Source organism: Ictalurus furcatus, chromosome 19 (assembly GCF_023375685.1).
Source record: "Ictalurus furcatus strain D&B chromosome 19, Billie_1.0, whole genome shotgun sequence".
NCBI lineage: Eukaryota > Metazoa > Chordata > Actinopteri > Siluriformes > Ictaluridae > Ictalurus > Ictalurus furcatus.
In genome coordinates, this window is record NC_071273.1 from 14530137 (window position 1) to 14553975 (window position 23839).

General features: G+C 38.7%; 1 protein-coding gene across 1 annotated transcript in view; it reads right to left on the reverse strand.

Moving 5' to 3' along the window:
- Nucleotides 1-17116, reverse strand: part of cald1a (caldesmon 1a) — a 61487-nt gene extending 44371 nt beyond the window's left edge. Inside the window, exon 1 of the mRNA XM_053650379.1 lies at nucleotides 17009-17116. The gene's annotated coding sequence lies outside the window, so the exon portion shown is untranslated. The remainder of the gene's footprint in view (nucleotides 1-17008) is intronic.
- Nucleotides 17117-23839: the final 6723 nt, after the last annotated feature.

Genomic DNA, 23839 nt, shown 5'->3' on the forward strand with positions numbered 1-23839 from the left:
CTAACCCTGAACTTTAAGCACACATATAGAACATGTTGACATGCCTGATTCTGAATTTATCCATTACTAAGATTGGAGAGCTGAGATCGAGCAAGTAAACTCAGCAATGAGGCCCATCATTCAGCTGTACTCTGTCATCAAGCCGAAACTTCTGAGCTAGAGAACTATAAATCTGAGCTACTAAATCTGTCGCACGCCACAAACATGCTCTTAAATCCACATTATCCTCTGCTAAAAAATTCCAGGAGTGAAGTGTTTTTTAAAATGATTCTTCACCTTTTTCTTCAAAATCAGATAAGTAAGGTAGGTTTGTGTATTTCCTCTGCGAATCTGCCAATAGTGATCATTCTCAGAATGCTACGTGCTTTTATAAAATGCTTGCTTTAAATGGTGCTCTCGTGCACTTTCCAGAGATTGCACCTCTATCAGTCAGCACTGGCATGCGAGATCCTTAAAAAAAAAAAAATAAATAAAAAAAATAAAAAGAATGAGGAAGGAAAAAAATGATGCGAGTACAGCATCAAAAGTCTGCTGCTTATTGGTGCTGCTCCACATGACCAAATATGGTAAGAAATAAGCTCCCTTTCCCGTAAGTTCAGGGGGAAAAAAAAGAGAGGGTTTATAACATGCTGTGCAGTAAGATAGAGCCCTCGCACTCAAACACACTGACCACAGAGTGGGAGAGGGAGAGCTCTATCTGCAGCCCACAAAGTGAACGACAGCACTGTCAGACACACACACACACACACACACACACACACACACACACACACAAAGTACCCAAGCTGTCCCAATCCAAGCAAAAACCTCTCATTTCTCTAGCAGAACCAAATATGCTCTCCACACACAGAGAAATATGAGATCTGAAAAAACCCCCGAAAAAAACAGCACTTTTTTTCCCCTCCTGACATTTTTGTTCAAAATGGAGGGGTTTTAACTTTCAGTACTTTGGGCTTTTATGTAACTGAAAACAGTTACATAATAAGTGGAAAAATAGAGACACTGGTCCAAATTATTCAACCTGTCAACCAGCCTCATCTTCAGGGAATCAAGCTTGGATCCTTCCATGTATAAATTTTATGATCAGTGGTAGGCCGGCCACAAGAACAGTTATTTGTGCTAATTAAAGTAATTAACCCAATTCCAGATTAACATGTTCCCCTATATATACACACAAATAGAGATTAGAGTAGAGCAGAATATAGATTAGAGTACAGTAGATTAGATTAGAGTAAATTAGAGTAGAGTAGATTAAAGAAGATCATGGTAGATCAGAGTAGAGTAGATTAGAGTAGAGCAGGGTAGAGTAGATTAGACTAGACGATAGAAAAGCAGAGTAGATTAGAATAGATTACAGTAAAGTAGAGTAGGGTAGATCACAGGAGAGTAGATTAGAGTTGAGTAGAGTAGAGTTAACTGGAGTAGATTAGAGTTGCATAGATTAGATTAGAGTAGTTTAAAGTTGAGTACAATAGATTAGAATAGAATAGACTAGAGTCGATTAGAATAGATTGGATTAGAGTACAGTAGACTAGATTAGAGTAGGTTGGAGTAGATTAGAGTACATTATAGTAGATTAGAGTACACTAGATCAGATAAGAGTAGACAGCTTTATTATCATTCTAGCCACATACAAGCAGAATGAAATAGCATTCTCCAAATCCTTGGTGCAAGGATGTGTGGTACAAAAAATTATCAGACAACATGTAATGCAAATTAGGAAACGTAAAAGGGTAACACATAAGGGAATACACATGACAGACCTGCAGTTACACAAAAATATTCCCCACTGGGGAATGTGTTATGGGCCAATGCAAGTGGATTATTTTTGCTTATATATTAAAATTATGGTCTGAAGTGTGTTATTCTGCTTATATCATAGTAATTTTTTACATTTTTAATTTATCAACGAATGAAATATCTCGATTTTAACTGTTGATAGTTAAAAACTTACTTCTTGACCAAAAATGCACTGTTAGAAAGCACGGACACCCAAGACTCCTTCCAGAAATGTTAAATAAACGTCTGCTAAAAGAAAGCCTCACCATATCAGCGATTATATGGTTTTCATTGTTAAACAAAACATCCACACATTCTGACCAATCACAAGCAGGCTGTGATATAAACCCTAATAAGTGTTCCTTAAAATAAAACGATACTGTTCAACAAAATAAATACAACACAACACAACAGTTGTAACAGCTACAGGCATGACAGTGTAGAATATACAGTACATCGAGTGAACAGCAACAGAGTGACTGAAATTGTGTAAAGACTTATCATTACAACTAGCAGAATAAAAGTAACTGTCCAAATGTGACATTCTCTGAGTAAAGTGTCTATTGCGCTGTTCCTGTATGATAAATAATACTTGTATTGGTGGTCAGTGCATAATGACATTCCTGATTAACATGTATCTAATAAAATGAAGTAGTTGATTAAGCATAACCTGGTAGCAAGCATGAGATTCACTGATATAATGGGCATTTTACTAAAATACTTGATCTATCTTTGTGTAAAATGTAATGTGGTAATATTTAGTGAAGATAAAAGACATTGTAAAACTGTAAAGCTATGGCCTGTTTCTGCTTTACTACATAGTATTACAATTTATTTTTTATTTTTGTGCTATAGAACATTATTGTTCAGTAACCTCTCTGTGTAATTCACTCTCCGTGTGTAATAAAGTTTATATTCAGTCTGTACAAGATTTCGCAGAGTTTTTTTTTTGGTGATTGTTGTGGCCAAACATGCTTGATTTTGCTGCAGCATTTTTCAAAATTTGTAATGCAACTTGAAGAGATTTTTGTGCTTTTTTTTGCGGAAAACTACTTGAATTGGCAAAATATCAATTGCACAAAATTGGTCTGTATGGTCTTTCACAGTGATGTTTGCTGGTAAATGAGACCTTTCATGTTCAACGCATGTGAATTGAAAAGGGATTTGGCCAAATGCGCATTGTGATGACATGACATGACACATCTTGGCCCGTGCACAACTGGGACAGTTCAGTTGAATGGTTTGGAGAACAATTAATCACACCAGCTAGTTATATGATCTAAAAAAATCAAACTGCTCTTTATAGACTCCACCTTGTTTCATGTGGTATAAAGACTGGACCTATGAACCGAGCCTCATTCAGACCAGACAGTGTGAGCTCTTAAACAACCACTCAATTTCCATGTGGTAATTAACATGAGCCAGGGCATGGCTCTGTAGCACGTGCCGTATACGACCTACCCTGCTGGAACATTTCATGCCACATAAAACCGTGTTCAACAAAAACCTGAGAACCCCCTGACATGTCTTGTAAAACATGCCTCTTGAATGGGCCTCTCGCTGACAGGTATCCTTTAGCTACAGCATGCTTAAATGGCCCTGAAGCATGCTGAGAAAGACAGTTTGAAATGGGAAGTGATTTAGAATCTCATTTGAGATCACACAGAGTGAAAGCTTGTCATGTCCTATATGGAACATATAACAGCTGTGTGGAAGGCACTCTGCAGCATACATGTACATTTTTTTTAACTGCTTCATTTACACGCCACAAATCTCTGAGCACAGTCTCATGGTTATGCTGAAATCAGCACAGGTCTGCGTTTCTCATCAGCCTCTGCACCTCACTAAATCATGTCACATGACTGTTTGCACCTGTGTCACGTTTTGGTTAATGAGCATGAGTATTTAAGTCACATCTTGCACTTGATTCATTGTCTAGCTTTTGTCTTTTGTTGTTGTCATGTCATGATCTATAGTCCATGTATGTCTATCTGCCTTGAAATAGTTCAGGGTAATTTTTTAGTAAATTTTTATGTCTAAATTTATGTTGTTTGTGTTTCAATAAAATATAAATCTGCACTTGCATCTGCCTCCTCTACAATATCCTGACACTTTGACAAATTCTTTGGTTCCTGAAGAGAAAAAACACCACTAAGAATCAGACTATACCTTACTTTGACTGGGCAATATGATGATACATAAATATTGTGATCGATATATGACTGTGATCCAAAAGCTAACATTCTGAGTACTGAAACTTAGCAAGGGCCAGCTAGCATAACCCTTTCTCGCAGTACACTTGTGTTCCATTCCACCAGTGAAATGGAAATAGATTTATCAGACATTTCCATCAGTATAATCAAATGAATTGTTTTTATTGCCGTAAGTGTGTTATAAGAGTAGTCAGGACACTGTTGGGTTTCTGTGTGTTGAGTATCGTGACTCTGTGTTTATCTACTGGGAAACAGGAGGGGTAAGAGCCCCCTCACAGCTCTGCACAATAAAATTGGTACAGCGATAAAACAGACAGAATAATTAAAGCTCCTTTGATAGTAAAACACCGTATACAATTGCCATAATGACATTATAACATTTAAACCTAGCAGGCTAGGTTAAAATAGTAAATACTTATGAAAAAGTGCACATTCTTAAAGCCCTGAGTGTCTACTTTCATATGATCCATTAACCACTACTATGGAGTCCGACATCACAAATACATTCAATGTTGAACACAGGCACCACCAAAAGAGGCAGAAATTCCATTTTTGGCCTCAGATAAAAAGAGTTAGTGGAAAAAAAAAGCAGCATGACTTGGACAGTATTTCTGGCTGCAATATGTTGTAATACATCGTAATATGCTATTATGGTCTTCTATGGCAGACGCTCCACAATAAATGGATTTTTAAAAAGTGTGCAATGGGGGAGTTTTATTGTAAGGAGATGTTTATTTAGCATTTAGCTCCTAACACAATAAGACAATTTCTGTCTTATTAACTGAAACAACAACAGTAGGAAAAGAGGGACTGGTTAGGTAATGACAGTTTGTAGCTGCTATAACATAAGTGACAACAACTAACTTGTTTAATGAACATTTTATGTAAATGAATAAAAAGCAGGATGTGCCATTCATTTAAAAAATTATGTAAACTGCTGTGGTATAAAATAAATGAAACATTTGCTGGGATGTGCAGTTATTGGAAAATAATATTGGGCTGCATCACACCACCCCTTCATCAATTATTTTCCTATAAAAGCGCCCCAATCATATTTATCTTTAACACACATGCAAAGTAATGTTTTCAAAACAGATACAATTGCATATAAAGAATTCAGTGAAACCAGATTAAGAATGTTTGCAGCTTAAAATCTAAGCAATGTTAAATCTGAAGGCAATTTAATGCTTATTAATGGTTTCATTCATCGAGATAGAACAGATGATGTAGCCTATTGCCTTTATCTTATGGTCCAGTGATGCTACTTTGTGAGCTTTGGCTGACCGAAACCCAGGCAGAGCATCCTTTTTTGAGAGTCAGTGGAAGAACAGTGCATATTTCCATCAGTCAAAGCAGGCTGGGAGATCCATGGGTCAGGAATGACCTTCGGTCAGTGATGAGCCAGACTGATGACAGCAGCAGGGAGTTTGGCCAGAGAGATGCTTTTAAGAGTCCTTGCACTTTGAAGCGTGGACCACAAAAGACGCATTCCAGTTTATAGTCTTTATTATAAATCAAACAAAGCTAACGTGATTCACATCAATCATGTCTTCAAGGAATGTACACAATGTAGGTAAAACTCTCCCAAGTTCAAGAATGCCTGCAAATCCTCTGCGAGAAACGTGTGTGTGTGTGTGTGTGTGTGTGTGTGTCGGCTGCAAAGGATATTCAGACCACACATTCCTGTGTAGAACCCTTTCCTGTGCCTCTCTCTGTGCTCCTCCCATTACACTTGTGTAGTCACTTCTTCTCATATTTAGATTGACTGCTATTGTCAGCAGCGTGGTGGGTCTGTTTATGTAGGTGCCACTCAATATGAGGCTGCTATGGACAAAACGCTACACTACAGTTATACTATTCCATAATGGGTCTGTCTTATGTCCTGCAATATATTAAAAACACATTGGTGAGCCTTTGATGTGACACGATTAAGGAGTGCCCTTCATTATTTTGGCCAAAGTGATTAATGTTTGTTGGATTGGAATAATTCATCAATTTGAATGCTGCAATTAATCAAAATGTATCAAAACATTACAGCAACAGTCATGGAAAATCTGAGACTGATACTCAGCATGCAATAAAAAAAAAATTATAGGCTATATTCAGAGTCAACAACTTAAGTTCAAAAGTCAATATTTATACCAGGAAAGTTATTTGTATTCAGAGTTGGCTTACAAAGCTCATCATTCAGATTATGCAATAATCTGCATATAGTTCATACCTCTGAGATTCCCAGAATCTTTTTTGAGTAGAGGTGTCTGAGATTAGTGTCTGAGGGGGTTTTCAGTACTTGCACTTGCCTTTAAAAGCAAAAAATCAGGGGACAGAAGATGAGGACTGGGCTCCTGAGTGGGGCAACAGAAAAGCCGTCACTATAAGCCTATAGCCATCTGTGAGCAGGAACCAAGGAAGCATAATTAGCTGTGCTCTCTGGGAGGGAGGAATAGCATACTCTCTCTCCCCTGTCAATCACTCCGATACTAGCCAATTGCGGGTGTCTGCGAGCTCATGTATTAGAAAGAGGGCAGACAGCACTTTCCTCCAAGTGTGTTACAGTGTCCTGTGATGCAGCATGAGAAGCAGTTCAAAAATATGCAGTTGTCACATGTCTCGGAGGAAGCACGTGTTAGCCCATGGTTTCATGGCTTAGTTGATTAATTAGAAAACATATTGTGCACCTATATTGTTCTTCCACGAATCTGTAGGCATTAAGACAAGGTTGATACTGTCCGCATCCTGACACAATCTGGCGATGTGAAGAGTGCGCTGCTTTCTTCTGACTGTGGTTCTCCTTCATGTCCATCTCTCTTCCTTTCTCTTAAACCCACAGACACGCTTTGTACTAGGAACTGGATGCACTTTAAAGCTCCGTGATGGATTACTTTAGTCATCTGAAATATTGGGTTTCATTGTTTTTCTATGTGCTTGCCTGACCATCGAGCCGGCCAGCCCAGAACTTTCATTTTCTCTCACTGACAGACGGACTGACCTCGCGCTCACACCAGCAAATGATAAGTCACTGATGTCACTCCAGGTTTGTCTCTTGTGGCCATGTAGTGACTGCTACTGTTATTGCTTGCGAGTGCAATGTCTGTCTTTTATATTGTTCAGACAGGAACTGACAATAGCAAAATGTATAGAATCTACTGTATTATTAACTTGCAAGTATCAGTCCATGCTAGTGACAAAGTGACAGGCACTCATTCATTTCCTACACATTGCTCAATCATTGCTTTTGCCACAGTAAAGCATCACTATATCCAAATAGTCTAGTCAATTCAGCTCAATCACTTAGTGTGCATTTTCAGACCACTGACACTGGTCCTCACTGAATTTAATTCACATTTAACAGTATATGGTATACTAATATTAAGGAAAATATACATCCTCAGTTTCATCTTGAATTGAATTTTATTACAATATTAAAATGCATTTTGAATATTAGTACAGTGCCTAGCAGAACATGTGACATTTGTAGCGAATTATTATTATTTGCTAGTGTGAACGCAGGTGAAATTCAAATGTGGCTTGTGGCTGGAACTGCATCCTTGTGCTGCAAATTCACACAGGAAATGATATTGAAACGCCTTAAAGTTTTATACATAGTGCAACCCCAATTCCAAAAAAGTTGGGACAGTATGGAAAATACTACTAATAAAAAAAAGAGTAGTGATTTGTAAATGTACTTTGACTTTTCTTTAAACAAAATATGTATAAAGACAAGGTATTTGATGTTTAACCTAATTAACTGCATTTTTTTTTTTTTTTTAAAGGTAAACATTTATTTTGAAATTGATGCATGCAACACATTCCAAAAAAAGTTGGGACAGGGGCATTTTAGGACTAATAGCAATGTGACAAGAGTATATTTTCAAAAATAAATTAAATTCACAAAATAAAACCTCAAATAATGTGTTAATAATGTGTTTTCAATATAGTACAGGGTGAATTGAATTTTAAAATGACTGTTTTTGCATGTTCCACACTGTCCCAACTTTTTCGGAATTTGGGTTGTATGTAACTATTGTTCTTGCTGTTATTATTATCATTGTGATAAATATTTATACTAGCTGTTTGCTAGATATAATTAACATAATTAATACCCCAATTTATTACATCTAATAAAGACAATGGTATATAGACTTTGTTTTTATAAACAAAAGGCAATAAATGCTCTTAATGATTTCCAGGTTGTTTGGCTTTTTGGCCAGGTTATTTGGCCAATATGTGCACTACAGGTGAGTAAACTTTTCAGCACTGAATGCAGCAGAATAGCTTGTAAGTTTGCAGGCTGCTAGACATAAAGTCATGTTTCTCAGGAGTAAAATACGGAAGATAGGAGAAGCATTTCCGAGCCTATCCCACTGGAACATGCAGAAAGCATGCAGTTCATAGTGGTCAGGCAAGACTCGGCTTGTTCAGTTTTGTTTTTTAAACCTGTTAGGTTTATTTAATTAAATACACCCATGTCTTCTAGAACTATTGGCAGACCATTTAATAAATGTTCATCTGATGTTCTCATAATAATTTTTATAGTGACTTGAAGACAGGCCTACTGTTATCCAGAGGATCAGCTTAGCTGGTCGAATGTTTATTCTTACATACCCTTTAAACTCTGAAATAGTTTAAGAGAATATTAAGAATGAAAGTCATTTATATTAAAGATGTCTTTGCTTAACATGGCCTAATATTTTATTTAACTTTGTCAGGATTTGTAGTAATCCATTGCTAAATCTAGTAAGATTTATAGTGAATCCATTGCTAAGGGCGCTCCTCTAAACCCACAATGATTCCTGCATGCAATTTACCCACTCCAGTCATATACAGGTCAGTGGTATCCAACATAGAAGACGAAGCAGCAGCCTTTATTTGTCACATATACACTACAGCACAGTGAATTTATTTTCTTTGTAGATCCCAGCTAGTTAGGAATCTGGAGTCAGCATCCCTGGAGTTGACAGGGTTAAGAGCCATGCTCAAGGACCCAACAGTAGCAGCTTGGCGATGTTGGGGCTTGAACCCCATTCTGATCAGTAACCCAGAGTCTTAACCACTGAGCCACCACTGCCACAAAAACATTAGTGAAGGTCCAGCAACTAACATAAAGGAATGGTGACAACAGTTATCTTTTATTGCATTTCAATAAATGATTAGTTCATAGCTATAAATAAGATCATGTGAACCAGTGGCACTTCATATTGCTACAGTTTGACTAGCGCTACAGACTCTGAATAGATTAGACAACTGTTTTGAAATTGAAGTGAAGAATAAACAAATACTTCTCTGTCCATTTGTCTTTGCCTTAAAAAAAAAAAAAAAAAACGTTATCTCTCCACTAATCAGACCAGAAAGGGTACATGAAAAATTGAATGTCTGTGAAAACTCTTGCCTTTCTCTTGATGTGCTGCCTTTAGGTAAATGTCTGACATAATGTATGTGATTGGTCACAACAAACAGCAACAGAGGATCTATTCCAGAAGCTGCAGTCATAACACTACAGCCATTTTTTCTACATTGTTCATTTCTGATACAATATGTTCTAAGTGCACGGTTTGATCAGCTAAAATATTTGATTTGCTTGTTCTCCACCAGTTGATGACCCCTGGAATAGGAATTAATGCTTTCTCTCTTCTAACACACCACACTAAGCCCTTGGTGATTATCTGCCTTGAATGCGTTAAATGAGGTAGACTCTGCAGTACTGTGAACTTTGACGCCCCTGCACTATAAAAACTCTTTCATTTCGAGCTATCCACCTGTGCCACATAAACACACTCAGGCACAAAGTGCTGTGTGTGGCTGTGCCGGCGGAGAGCTTGACTGAGTGACTTTTACACTCCAGGCAGGTTTGGGCAGCTGGGATGCCATTACTGATCATTAAGTCGATCCTGAACTAATGGAAGGCTATTATCCAAGGTGGTCTCTCAGATGTCGGTCATAGTCTTGAGAAACTCTGCACTCACATGCTCTCTATGTCTCTCAAACACACACACACACACACTGTAACAAGAGATCATTCTTCTCCATGGCACTGCTATATTCATTAAATCAGACCTTAATGAGGGCAGCCTGTGTGACATAACCCCCCCCCCACCCCCCCCACCCCCCCCCGTCTTTCACATACACTGCATGTCTGGGGCATCTTTTACCCTCTTGTAATCACATGCATGTGCAGTCTTCTCCATTAATCAGAACATGCCCACAATTTAGAGTGAAATCCCCAATCGTCAGTTGGTCTTCTCCACTAAACCCAGGATGAACAGATCGAGACCATCGTAACCCTGTACCCATGTGTGATTGTGCTCTCTGCTTAGCCATTAACACGGTTCTTTCATCTACATGCCTGTGATGTAATCTTATAACCAACTCTAAGGACTGACTGTGTGATTATCCCCATTCTGTCAGCTTAAGAACGGCTGAGAAGCTGATTCATTCCCACTATGAATATCTTTGCTGACTGATGGTATAAGTAGCACATAAATACCCTCAACAGCTCCTTGAATGCATCACAGTGCTGGCCATGTCCGGGATGTGCAGCAGGCTCACTGACTGAGTCACCCTGCAATTGAACTGCAGCCGAGCGCTAATAAAATCCCTTTTAAGAAAGCCAGACCTGCGTTGTTTAATAACAGCTCGAGTGATTGGAGCAGAGCCGTTTCTAGCACGTTTCTTATGAGGTAAGAGGCTCTCAGATGCCAGCCTCTCTCCCAGAAGAGCGTTCTTAATTAAACGCCACTCACAGGGAACCTGTTTCTGCCACTGAATCTGTGCCAGCTGTCAGATACCGTGCAGGGAAATGCAAAGTGATGAATTACAGCACTGCCATGATTCTTGATAAACTAATACAAACTGCCAGGATTATTGAGTCCTCAGAGGACTGAAAAGTAGGTACAGCTTATATATATATATATATATATTTATTGTGTGTGTGATGACATATTTAATACACCACGTAGAGCAAGAGGATCAGACTCCACTCCTGGTGGACCATATCACCGGAGAAATTTGTGCTGTCTCTATGGCACACCAAATTCAGCTTTGGCAGTTAGGTGATGTGTTGATTCAGACGTGTTAACTGAGATAGAATACTAAAACCTGCAATGCTGTGGTTTGACAGGACTGGAGTCCTAACACTGTGTCCCTACCAACTACAAAGTGTATTTTGGGTCCTAAGCATCTTGTATGGCACATCATTTGCATATTAACTATTAACTACATTGCATAATGCCATTTTTTCATGATATCAATACCAATGCAATATTATTACTACTACTATTACTATTACTACCCTTTTAAATAAGCAATTTTTAACTGGAGGACTTCACTTAACATCTAAAATGGCCACTCTACTGCTCAAAGAAATATATAGACATCAACAGGACTTCATTAATTCCACAGCAGTTTTTATTCAAATAAGTTCATTCATGACCTTTATCTTCAGTAAGCTCTTTATCCTGGTTAAGGGTCACAGTGGATCCAGAGGCTATCCTGGGAACATGCATGGTGCCAGGGTGTATTCCCATACTCAATCACACTAATTCACACCTAGAGGCAGTTTAGTGTAGCCAATCCACCTATCAGCATGTCCATGGGACATGGGATGTAACCGGTGGACCTATAGGAAACTCAAATGGGCATGGACCAGTACAATGCTTATTCATGCCAAATACAAAACTGCTGGGAAAAAAAAAGTTTCCCTGTTGTCACATTGTCACAACAAATTGCAAATGTCACACACTGCTTTGCTTCGAACTGAACTCAACTTTCACAAGTCACTTGGCCCACCCACTTTGTGTTGCCAATGGCCTCTTTGCGTCTTGTCGGTGTATATCGCCAGTTATGACTGAAAATGAAATTACTTTGCACCACCATGTTGTGTCATGTCATGCATCATAAGCCAACTTATTTACATATACAGTATATAACTTTAGCAGCCATTTTAATAGGCACACCCATAACCCTACTCATTCATGTAATTATCCAATCAGATAATCATGTTGTAATGCAATGCATAAAATCATGCTCAAACAGGTCAAGAGCTTCAGTTAATGTTCACATCAAATATCAGAAACTGGACAACTAATGATTGGAAAAACATCATCACCTAATCTTTTTTTTTAAGTCTTCAGATGTCCGGTTTCAGTGATCCTGCATCCACTGTAGCTATAGATTCCTGTTTTTGGCTGACAGGAGAAGCACCTGATGTGGTAATCTGCTGGTGTAGCCAATCTTCCTCAAGGTTCAGCATCTTGTGTGTTCTGAGATGCTTTTCTGCTCACCATGGTTGTAAAGAGTGGCTGAGTTGCCTTAGCCTTCCTGTCAGCTTGAATCAGTATGGCCATTCTCCACTGACCTTTCTCATCAACAAGTCATTTCCTCCTGCAGAAGTGCTGCTCACTGGATGGTTTTGTTTTTCACACCATTCTGTGTAAACCTTAGAGACAGCTGTATGTGAAAATCCCAGGAGATCAGCAATTTCTGAAATACTCAACAAACACACCACGATCAAAATCACTGAGATCACATTTTCCTCATTCTGATGTTTGGTGTGAACCTTAACTGATCTTAATCTGCATCTGTATGATTTTATACACTGTGCTGCTTTTAAATGATTCTGTGATCGGATAAGTACATGAATGAGCAGTGGTACCAGTGTTCCCTTTAAAATGGCTGGTCTCTATACATGCTAAAATTCCTCAAATACCAGTCATCAAATAGGGACCTTAAATGTCACTGCAGTAGGAGCACATTATCCATGTCTTGATTAGATGTTTGTTTAGTGTGGGTCTCCATTGGGAAGAGGCTAGAAGAGAGACCAAAATGGACTCGCTCAGACATTTCCTGTAACTGCTTTATCAGATGAGGAGAGGTTCATCAACAGAACTTTACTTTATCAATACAACATTTTGGGAACTTGACATAACTGGGTAACAACTTACTGTAAGATGATTGGAATTGGAGCAAATTTTATAAAGACAAGAATTTGAGATTCAACTGCACTGTGAAGTTCACGAAAAGAGAATAAAAATTCAGTGTGACTTTAACTGTGTGCTGTAAAATACGCCACTGTGAACATGACCAGGGTGACTATATACATTTAAACTACATCCCCAACCATGTGCCCTCTTCAGAGAGAATTTATTTCTAAATCTAACATGGCTGCACCCTCGGGCAATGGAGCGAAAAGAACTCATCAGTCAGCGTTATCCATCATCCGAAAGAAATCCTTGCACATCAGCAGTTCTGGCTTACTTCAAGTCTCCCTACTTAGGAGTTACACAGTCTCGATCCAACTGTTTCTGTTCCAGAATCCAACATTTCTGCTGAAAACTGCAACCATGCAGAAGAACAACAGACCACAACGTCAAATTACCAGTTTAAAAAAAAAAAAGCTTTCCACTGAAGCACTGGTAGAAAATGGGAGCGTGAAAGAGGAATTTAAAATTTATACAGTCTATTACAATCAAAACATCTGCAAGGCACTTATTGGATATTTGCAGGAACCTAAATAAACATGAGCTAAGATTTCAGACAGCTCTGATCTCACAATCGAGGAATGTCCTAGATTGGTGCCCTCCCTTCCTCCCAATCCTTGATCGTCATAACCAGTTAAGAGTTAAACAGATCATTAGAAGACCTCAAAGCAGGCAAAAATGCACTGGGTTACACAAGTGGATATGCAGGACCTAGCTCATTCCACTTACAAAGTACAGGGTATCAGATTAAAAGCAGAGGATGGCTAGTGCAGAACATGATGTGGTCAGAGTTGCTGGACTGTGTCCCTTGAGCTTTCTCCTGCAGTGTTAATCAGTGTAACAGAAAACTAATTGAACTTTCACCATGGTTCTCCAAAGTAAACATTTTCTCAGTATTATTTTACAGGGATCCATTTAAAAAAATGCTCTCGCATACTTTTCTTTTGCCTTTGAATACTCCTTATATCCAGACATATGCGTGTCCTTTTCAAAGCAAAGCAATCCCACTTCTGTGTGATAACCTGAAATTAAGAAAAGAGTTTTGCTGACGTTTAATGAGAAGTGTTCCAATACAAACTCTCTAATTACACTGTCATCTGCAGATAGCATAATTACATATTTGGAGATTCAAGCAAAAATGAAACAAATACAACAGCACAAGAAATGATTTTACACAGTTTGATATGTTGGTTATCAGGCAAAAATTTATATTTTAGGCTGGTTTCAGTCTTAAATTGGGTCAGTTTAAAATCTTCAACAGGTAACTCTGTTCCTATATCAGCCCCTGTGTTGTAGCCATGATTTTCAGCCTGGACCTTAAGGATCTAGACTCCGGAAATGCAGGGTAGTGTTCTCTACATCCTGCCCCAGCCAGGCCTATGGCAAAGCCTTGTTATCACTGTGCAGAATTACTGCCAGATTCCTCCGGGCTCCACACGCCTTCACATTACAGCAAAAGAAAAGAGCAAAGAAGAGAGCAAGACAGAGACAGAGACAAAGTGGGAGGGTTAAAAAAAAAAAAAAAGAGAGAGAGAAAATGGTGCAGTTGAGCATTCCAGAGGCTATTTCAATCGTCTGTCACCAGGTTCAATCTGTTCCTTATAAGGCAAGGGCATTGCCCTCATATTTTCCAAACGCCACACTGTTATCAGATCCAGTTTCGTGGCCAATTACAGTCCTGGCTCACTGCTCAAGAACCTGTATTGCTACCTATATAGTACATCAGCATTTATACACAAGCCTGAAACATTGTAAATCTGCTCCCAGATCAACTTCTGAACTTTGCCATGATTCACATGGATGTCATCATGATAGTACACTCAATTATATTGGTTTCCCAAAAGGCATCTGGGTATTTCTGGACCATGATGGCATGTTATGGGATGGTCAGTAGTGTTATTAAAATCCACAAGTTCGTTTACTGCACACTAATCAGCACAGAGAATTCACTTAGTAAAGCAAACCACTCTACCATCCTCCAGCCTCTGCCTGTCCACAATCCCACAACAGAAAACAGATGAAACAATACAAGAATGTTTGTGACTGGCAACAGCACACCACAAATATTTTGGGACAAGAACAAGGAGAAGGAATCCAGCCAGAATATACAGCACAGATGATGCTACTGAAGGTCTCAGTAAGTGAAGACCATAGATCAAGGGTCCCAAAATCCAGTCCAGAAGTCAAGTGAAGTGGGTTTTTATTGTTATTCGTATATTGTAACTGGTGTAACTGGTATTGACCATGGTGCAACACATAACAGTGCAGTAGCACTAGACTGAATAAAGTGCAAATACACGACAGTGTAAGACGAGTGCAAAAAATACGATAAATACACAGGACAGTAACTAAATAGGCAGGACAACAGAACAATATTTGATGGAAGAAAGTAGTCCAAACAATTTTCTCTAAAGGCTCTATGTTAACATGCAATTGGATGGGGGGAAAAAGATGAAGAAAAGTGTAATAGCAAGATCAGTAGTAAAAAGTGTCTCATAGCAATGTTGTAAAGTGCACTCAGGAGGTGCAGGGAAATTACACCTCCTAACTAGGCTGGACTCCACACCTCCACACCTGGGCAAAATTAGGGGCCCCTTCCACAGATTAAATAAATAAACTTACCACGACTACACAATCTGCCACAGCAAGAAAGAAAAGTTTACTGAACAAGAGGTTGTGGGTTTGTATAACATGTTACACAGCTTAATCTACAGTGAGTCGTGCTGGAAGCAAATAAATACAATCACTCAGTACTGCAAGAGTGATTTAAAACTACAGATGTTCATTTAAAGACACATGTAAATTATTATTTCTGCACTGGGAATTTTGCTGAGTATATATAAATGGCTACATAAAAAATGATTAAGGATAATCTCACTATGGAGTGAGAATTGTGCTATTAAAATCTGAGGTTAAAATTGACAAATCTGAATTTTTGGGCATTTCTTTGAATTTGTAAGCAACATTTTGAAGTTGAATTAGATCACATTAAATATTATACACTTTATAATAAAAATAGAAAATGAGATGCACAAATTCAGTTCAGTTTTCAAAACACTACATCTGGGGATCTAACAAGAGCAAAGAAGCACAGATTTGATCGCCACTATTTCAGCCAATAAACCAATAATTTAGCGTTATGAAAATGTGAATCTGAATTTCACTCATTTACTTTCAGTAAATACCTTATCCAGGTCAGGGTCACTGTGGATCCAGAGCCTATCACAGGAACACTAGTCTTGAGGTGGGAACACACCGTGGATATGACGCCAGTCCATCATTAGACCCCACACACCTAGGGACAATTTAGTGTAGCCAGTGCACCTCCCAGAATGTTTCTGGGAAGCTGGAAGAAACTGGAGAACCCAGAGAAAGCCCACCCTGACACGGAGTGAACATCCGAAACACCACAGAGACAGTAACCAGAGCTCATAATTAAAACTCACACTACTGCACCATCCTGAATCTGAATTTTAGGAACTGAATTTAAAATGTGGCACCAACATTTTATTTTAATTTTATGCACCTGATTATATATATATATATATATATATATATATATATATATATATATATATATATATATGAAAAGAAATGGAACACAATTTCATTTTGATTAAACTAATTCAAGAGCAAAATGTTTACAGTTCATAAAAGGCACACAAGCAAACAACTTCAGATTAGTACCCTTTAAATGGAGATGGTAGTGGCACATTTTTCATTCCATATTCTTGAAAACTAATCTTTACACTTCTGCCAGGACAACAAACATGATGAACAGTCTGTTTGTAAACAAAGAAGGAATGCATCCGAGCACTTCTATAAGCTTCGACACAGATAACAAAAACAACATCACCAAATAAAACAGAAAAGTTGACAGCATCCCAACGCAGAGCAGCAAAACGCCGCGTTACGCGCGCGCTCACTATAGCGCGACATAACGGATACACAACAAAACTTCAGCAGGAACTTTTACCCGGTGTGCCAAAGCTCTCAGACTGGTTACATAAGTCACAGCTTACTCAATGTGCCACAACTTACCTGCCACTGAGTGTAAATCTGGTTGAGCTTTAGTCTATAAAACACAGAGTTTACGAGGTTTCCGCTCACGCTGCTCACTCCTCGGAAACCCACGGTGTTCTGTAAGAGATGCGCTTTCTCATTAAGCTCCTCCCTTTAAATATGTCCCAGCAACAGCCTCAAAGAGCGTTTACGACATGTCTGAAATGAATCGATAGGCATATGCGCCTAGCAACCAACTCGTACATACGACTTCTGATCGAAACGACACACTCAGCAAACTGTACTAAATACTATGTACTGTATTCTGCATTGTATTTCTCATAACAGTGTGCAGTTTGTGAGAATTATTATCTGGAACACAGAGACTCTTCTCTTGAGTCAACAGTGTGCTCAGTTTTATGCTGAGTATTTTCAGTAGTTTCTGTAACATGTCCATTGGTTGCATAGAAAATAATCTTGGTGGAGTAGGTCATCCGGTTATTTCTAACTTATTGTTTTATGAATACTGAGAATACTCCTTTGGCTCCAAGTTCGGTGGGCACACATGGGTGTGATGATCAGGTGTCCGCAAACTTTTGGCCATAGTTTATGTGTGATGTGTTTAGACCCTGGGGCTAATTGGTTGGGCTGTATTTTATACATTCTTGGGGGAGTTTAGAGGTTGTCTGTTGTGCTGCCATCACAGGGGGGCTGCTTGCATAGTTACAATGGCGTGCAACATGTAATGGTGTGTAATGACGTCAAACATAAGGGATAACAATTACATTTCACTGTTAGCACCTAAAAACAAAAGTGCAGGAGCAGCTTTTCTCGTTCACCATCTCCAGATGAGAAATCCAGCATAGAAGTAGTGGAGACAGCAAACATTGCACTCAAAGTTCCAGAACACTATGCAGTGCAGTTTGAGTTATGGCAGAGATGGCAGAGATTTACTGCTAACTGCTGTAAATGTAAATATAAATGTAGACTCGGCTCAGCTAATAAGCATTGTGGATAATATAGGTAATTTAAAACCATTACACAAAGTGGAAATAGACCAACACATCAGCAAAAGAAGTTAAAACTACAGTGCAATTCAGAATTTACCAAATTAATCTTGCACACGACTGAAGATCACAGGTTAATTATAAAGATTAATATGCAAATTGTTCAAGGTGGATTTTTACTCTGATGAAAAAATACTGAGGTAAAAAATTCAGGTTTTCATACTGGTGCTTTGTCCACGTAACAGATTGTGATTAGCAACCTATTTTATATGACTCAGAAGAACCACAGCTACAGTACAGTTCACAATTAGGTATTTAATATTTTTACAGTAAGAGTGACTTTCCTTTGACATACATGTCAACAGGTCAAAATCAAGATATTTCAAAGAGACATAATTAAAATACAATTGAAGTAAATCTGTTAATATTTTAAGTAGGTAAAGCCTGTAAAAGGATTCACCTGACACACTTCTTAAAAAGCTGCTTAAAAAGAACAGAGTCACTTGTGAATTGCACATCACTATTTACTGTACAGAACTGTGCAGAGTAGTCCAAGTCTGCTCACTGACCGCTCAGTGGCTTTAAAATATTGGTTCTTCTTGCCAAAATAAAGCATGCCAGGATTTTTTCTGAACAATTAAAGGAACAATCTGTCAAGCTGGCACTAAGAAAAGAGAGAAAAAAATTTCAAATACCAATACATGCAACTCTTTGAGAAATGGAGGAAGCAGCCAGACTGGCTTGCAGAATGCCCTTTTTTGGTGCTCCTTCATGAAACCTCATTCGAAAACTAAGCCACTGTCAGTCTGCATCATAGGCAATGTTCATCTTGGCAAAAGACAGGGTGACGGTCTGTTTAAACACTTAAACACAAGCCTAATATATGCTGGGAAGTGAAAGAAACTCTACGACTTCTTATAATGGATTTACAATTCAGACAAGGTGCCCAAACTACCCACCAACCTGTACCATTAGAGGCCCATGTGATACCCTTGGAAGAATATGGTAATCCAGCATGAGATATCTTTAATGCTTGTACTAAGCCAGGCTTTTTGAAGTAACCCATCAGATTTAATACTCAGTACCTCTGGGGACAAATGATGTATAGGCAATGCTCATTTTGTGCAGTTTTTAGGCTATAAATCTGTCCTAATACAGAATTGGTTGTCAGGATGTGGGATGCTTAATTCTAATGTTCATTCTAACTAAAAATGAACCGCATATAACCAACTTTAGGTTAGAAGAATGTTTTGTAAATGCTACGTTTCTCGTAATGTGTTATGAGTAATTTATTTGCAACATTTATAAACAAAGGGGGCATGGTGACTTAGTGGTTAGTATGTTTACCTTGCACCTCTGGGGTTGGGGTTCAAATCCTGCCTCCGTCCTGTGTGCATGGAGTTTGCATGTTCTCATCCTGCTTTGGGGGTTTCCTCCTGGTACTCTGGTTTCCTCCCCCAGTCCATGAATAGAATGTTTTTTTTTTTTTTGCCTAGCATTCACAGATCCATTCTCAATTGGTAGACAATATTACACACATCAGTAAAAATTTAATCACTCACTGCAGCTGTCACTGCAGATGACAGAAAACAAAAATCTCTAGCATACATTCTGGAAGAATAAGAAGCAAGTATGTGCATAGATATTTGACTTTATCAAATAGACTTTTCTCTCTCTTATTGTGTGATGGTGTGTGAGTATCTTGGCTCTATGAAAAAGAAACACCTAATATTCAAATTTTTGCAACTAGATCCAGCAAACACCACCACGGGGAATTATAGTTTGCTTGCTTTGCACATATGCCTTTGATGAAATAGGAGCAACAAAATAATTCAGCAGAAATTAAATACAAAAAAAAACAACAAAACGACATTTTCTCACAGAATAGAAACAGCGAGCAGTGAAATACCTTTCCTCTTATTCATAATTTGATAAATAACAAGATGCTGCCTAGTGTTTTATAGTCTCTCGATCTAAGAGATTAAACCTGATCTATATTTAACTCAGTGACTTCACATATTTATCTCAGCAGTAAGTTTATGTTTATAGAAACTCATTCTAGGTATAATCTTATTTGTGTCCAGTGATCAATATAGATTTTTGGACATATTAGGAAATTAAGTAAGCATCAGAATAGTTTTTGTGCTCAGAATGGCCCTGTAACAAGAAAGATCCTGTCTGTGTCTATGTCTGACCTTGTTTAAAATAGACTGTTGGAGCTATGAACACTTCAAGAGCCCAGTGAAAAACAGGGAAAACTGCAGTGTGCCAACATCTTGACTCTTACTCCATAGCACATGGCATTTTTTTATTTCTGGCAAGTGGAGTTTTCACACGATAGTCATGAATGGCTTTGTGATGGTAGGTAATTTTAAACATGTTGCCATGTATGTGCAAGTGCAATTACATTCTCATGATGGTTCAATTGCCTGCATTCATCAGCATTTCTCGACAGGAATGAGTGTTTAAGAATACAAAGTGGTGAATATCTCCTGTCACATTCTGTGCTTGCTGGGAGTTTCAGACAGACTATTGGTTATAATGGATGAAGTTGATATTGAATGCTATGCTGACCTTCCCTCAATCAGACAGGAGACAGGCAGTGGCTATGACGACCAGGGTTTACAGGTCTGATAAAAAATTTTTTCCCAGTGGACATTCACAGCTATCCCAGAACCAAACCAATGGTCAATAAAACCAGTCAAAATAAAATAAAAAAACCCCTCAAAATATGTCCATTCCAAACTCCAAATTTGCTACCAATATCAAGCATATTTTAATACTTACAAATTAACACTGCATGAAACATTTTATTAAAAACATGCAGTCTTCTTATACATTAAGGCTCTATATACAGTGCATCCGGAAAGTATTCACAGCGCTTCACTTTTTCCACATTTTGTTATGTTACAGCCTTATTCCAAAATGGATTAAATTCATTATTTTCCTCAAAATTCTACAAACAATACCCCATAATGACAACGTGAAAGAAGTTTGTTTGAAATCTTTTCAAATTTATTAAAAATAAAAAACAAAAAAGCACATATACATAAGTATTCACAGCTGTTGCCATGACACTCAAGTGATCAGGTGCATCCTGTTTCCACTGATCATCCTTGAGATGTTTCTACAACTTGATTGGAGTCCACCTGTGGTAAATTCAGTTGATTTGACATGATTTGGAAAGGCACACACCTGTCTATATAAGGTCCCACAGTTAACAATGCATGTCAGAGCACAAACCAAGCCATGAAGTCCAAGGAATTGTCTGTAGACCTCCGAGACAGGATTGTATCGAGGCACAGATCTGGGGAAGGGAAAAGAAACATTTCTGTAGCATTGAAGGTCCCAATGAGCACAGTGGCCTCCATCATCTGTAAATGGAAGAAGTTTGGAACCACCAGGACTCTTCCTAGAGCTGGCCGCCTGGCCAAACTGAGGGATCGGGGAGAAGGGCCTTAGTCAGGGAGGTGACCAAAAACTCGATGGTCACTCTGAGAGAGCTCCAGCATGTCTCTGTGGAGAGAGGAGAACCGTCCAGAAGAACAACCATCTTTGCAGCACTCCACCAATCAGGGCTGTATGGTAGAGTGGCCAGATGGAAGCCACTCCTCAGTAAAAGGCACATGACAGCCCACCTGGAGTTTGCCAAAAGGCACCTGAAGGACTCTTAGACCATGACGAAACAAAGATTGAACTCTTTGGCCTGAATGGCAAGCGTCATGTCTGGAGGAAACCAGGCACCAGTCATCACCTGGCCAATACCATCCCTACAGTGAAGCATGGTGGTGGAAGCATCATGCTGTGGGGATGTTTTTCAGCAGCAGGAACTGGAAGACTAGTCAGGATCGAGGAAAAGATGAATGCAGCAATGTACAGAGACATCCTTGATGAAAACCTGCTCCAGAGTGCTCTGGACCTCAGACCGGGACGAAGGTTCATCTTCCAACAGGACAACGACCCTAAGTGCACAGCCAAGATAACAAAGGAGTGGCTACAGGACAAATCTCTGAATGTCCCTGAGTGGCCCAGCCAGAGCCCAGACTTGAACCCGATTGAACATTTCTGGAGAGATCTGAAAATGGCTGTGCACCGACGCTCCCCATCCAACCTGATGGAGCTTGAGAGGTCCTGCAAAGAAGAATGGGAGAAACTGCCAAAAAATAGGTGTGCCAAGCTTGTAGCATCATACTCAAAAAGACTTGAGGCTGTAATTGGTGCCAAGGGTACTTCAACAAAGTATTGAGCAAAAGCTGTGAATACTTAGGTACATGTGCTTTTTTAGTTTTTATTTTTAATAAATTTGCAAAGATTTCAAACAAACTTCTTTCACATTTTCATTATGGGGTATTGTTTGTAGAATTTTGAGGAAAATAATGAATTTAATCCATTTTCAGTGACTTTGACCATTGCGCGATTGTTGGTGCCAGATGGGGTGATTTGAGGATTTCAGAAACTGCTGAATTTCAGAAACTGCTGTTCATGCAAAACAATCTCTGGAGTATACACAGAATGGTTCTCAAGGCAAAAACATCCAGTGAGTGGCAGTTCTGCAGGCAGACATATGATGAAAGAGCTCAGAGAAGAATGGCCAGACTGTTTTGAAATGACTGGAAGCCTACAGTAAGTTAAATAACCACTCTTTACAACTGTGGTGATCAGAAAAGCTTCTCACACATCACACCGAACTATGAGGCCGATGGGCTACAACAGAAAAAGACCACATCAGGTTTCACTCCTGTCATACAACTGCAGGGGCAGCTTGGTGGTACTGGGATTTGAACTCACAAATTTCCTGTGAGAAATTCAATATCAGCCATTGAACTACCACCACCAACACACAACTGCTGTGATAAAGATAAAGTGTACAAAGCAGCAGATAGATTACAGTGATTGTCTCACTGTGCATTGTCACATATGTTAAAGTTTAATATTCATTAGGAATTTTAGATGAAAGTCACCTTTACATGACTTTACATATAATTATAGATCATTGTTGTGGTATAGTGTTAAAAATGTAATGAGTAGACAGTAGAGGGTTTTATGTAGTTGCAAAAGTCAAAAGTATTAGGTGAAAGAAAAAAAAACTCAAGTACAGTACATATACTTAAAAACCAGATTTAAATACGGTAAAAAAAAATAATCATATGTTTTTACTCTGGTTATAGTCCACCTTTGCATTAAACAGTCCAGGCACTCATGTGCTCTTTTGTAACACAGAAGCTAAAATGAGACCTGGCAGTAAATGTAGCTCAGTGCCACGTGTTTTTTTCATTTCTGCATGGCTGGCCTTTGAGGATGGAATAAATCTTGATGTCCTGAAACTTTACACTCTCGTGTGGAAACTTAGATTTTGAAACTGTATAAAAGAGATAGAGAGAGCCCTGAACTTTTTCTGTGCTTGTCCCTACCAGCCACTCCATGGCTAATTTCCTTCCACCTTTATGGAAAATGATTTATTATGATCGGTTACGTATAATGCACTGCAAACGCTCCTGTAAAACTAAACATTCAGCAGTATCCTGCCTGAGCTGGCCTCTGGGGTGGGTCTCTTAACATGTAACAGGCCTTGGGATCTTTTTTGGCTGGTGTTTCATCATCACTAGGCACAAGTTATACACAAACACATTCATCAAATTGGATTGAGTGGAAATGCCTATTCTGAGTAGCTAAAAACTTGAGTAAAAAGTACTGTGACTAAAAACATAATGACTCAAGCAGATGTAAAAATAGTCATCTAAAATAGAAGCATATGCAGCACTGTTTGTCCCACTCCTGTGATACACACCTCTAATCCAAATAACCACTTGGGTAAGAATAAGAATTATTTAGTGAACAGACTCGGGTACTCGAGTAGCAACTT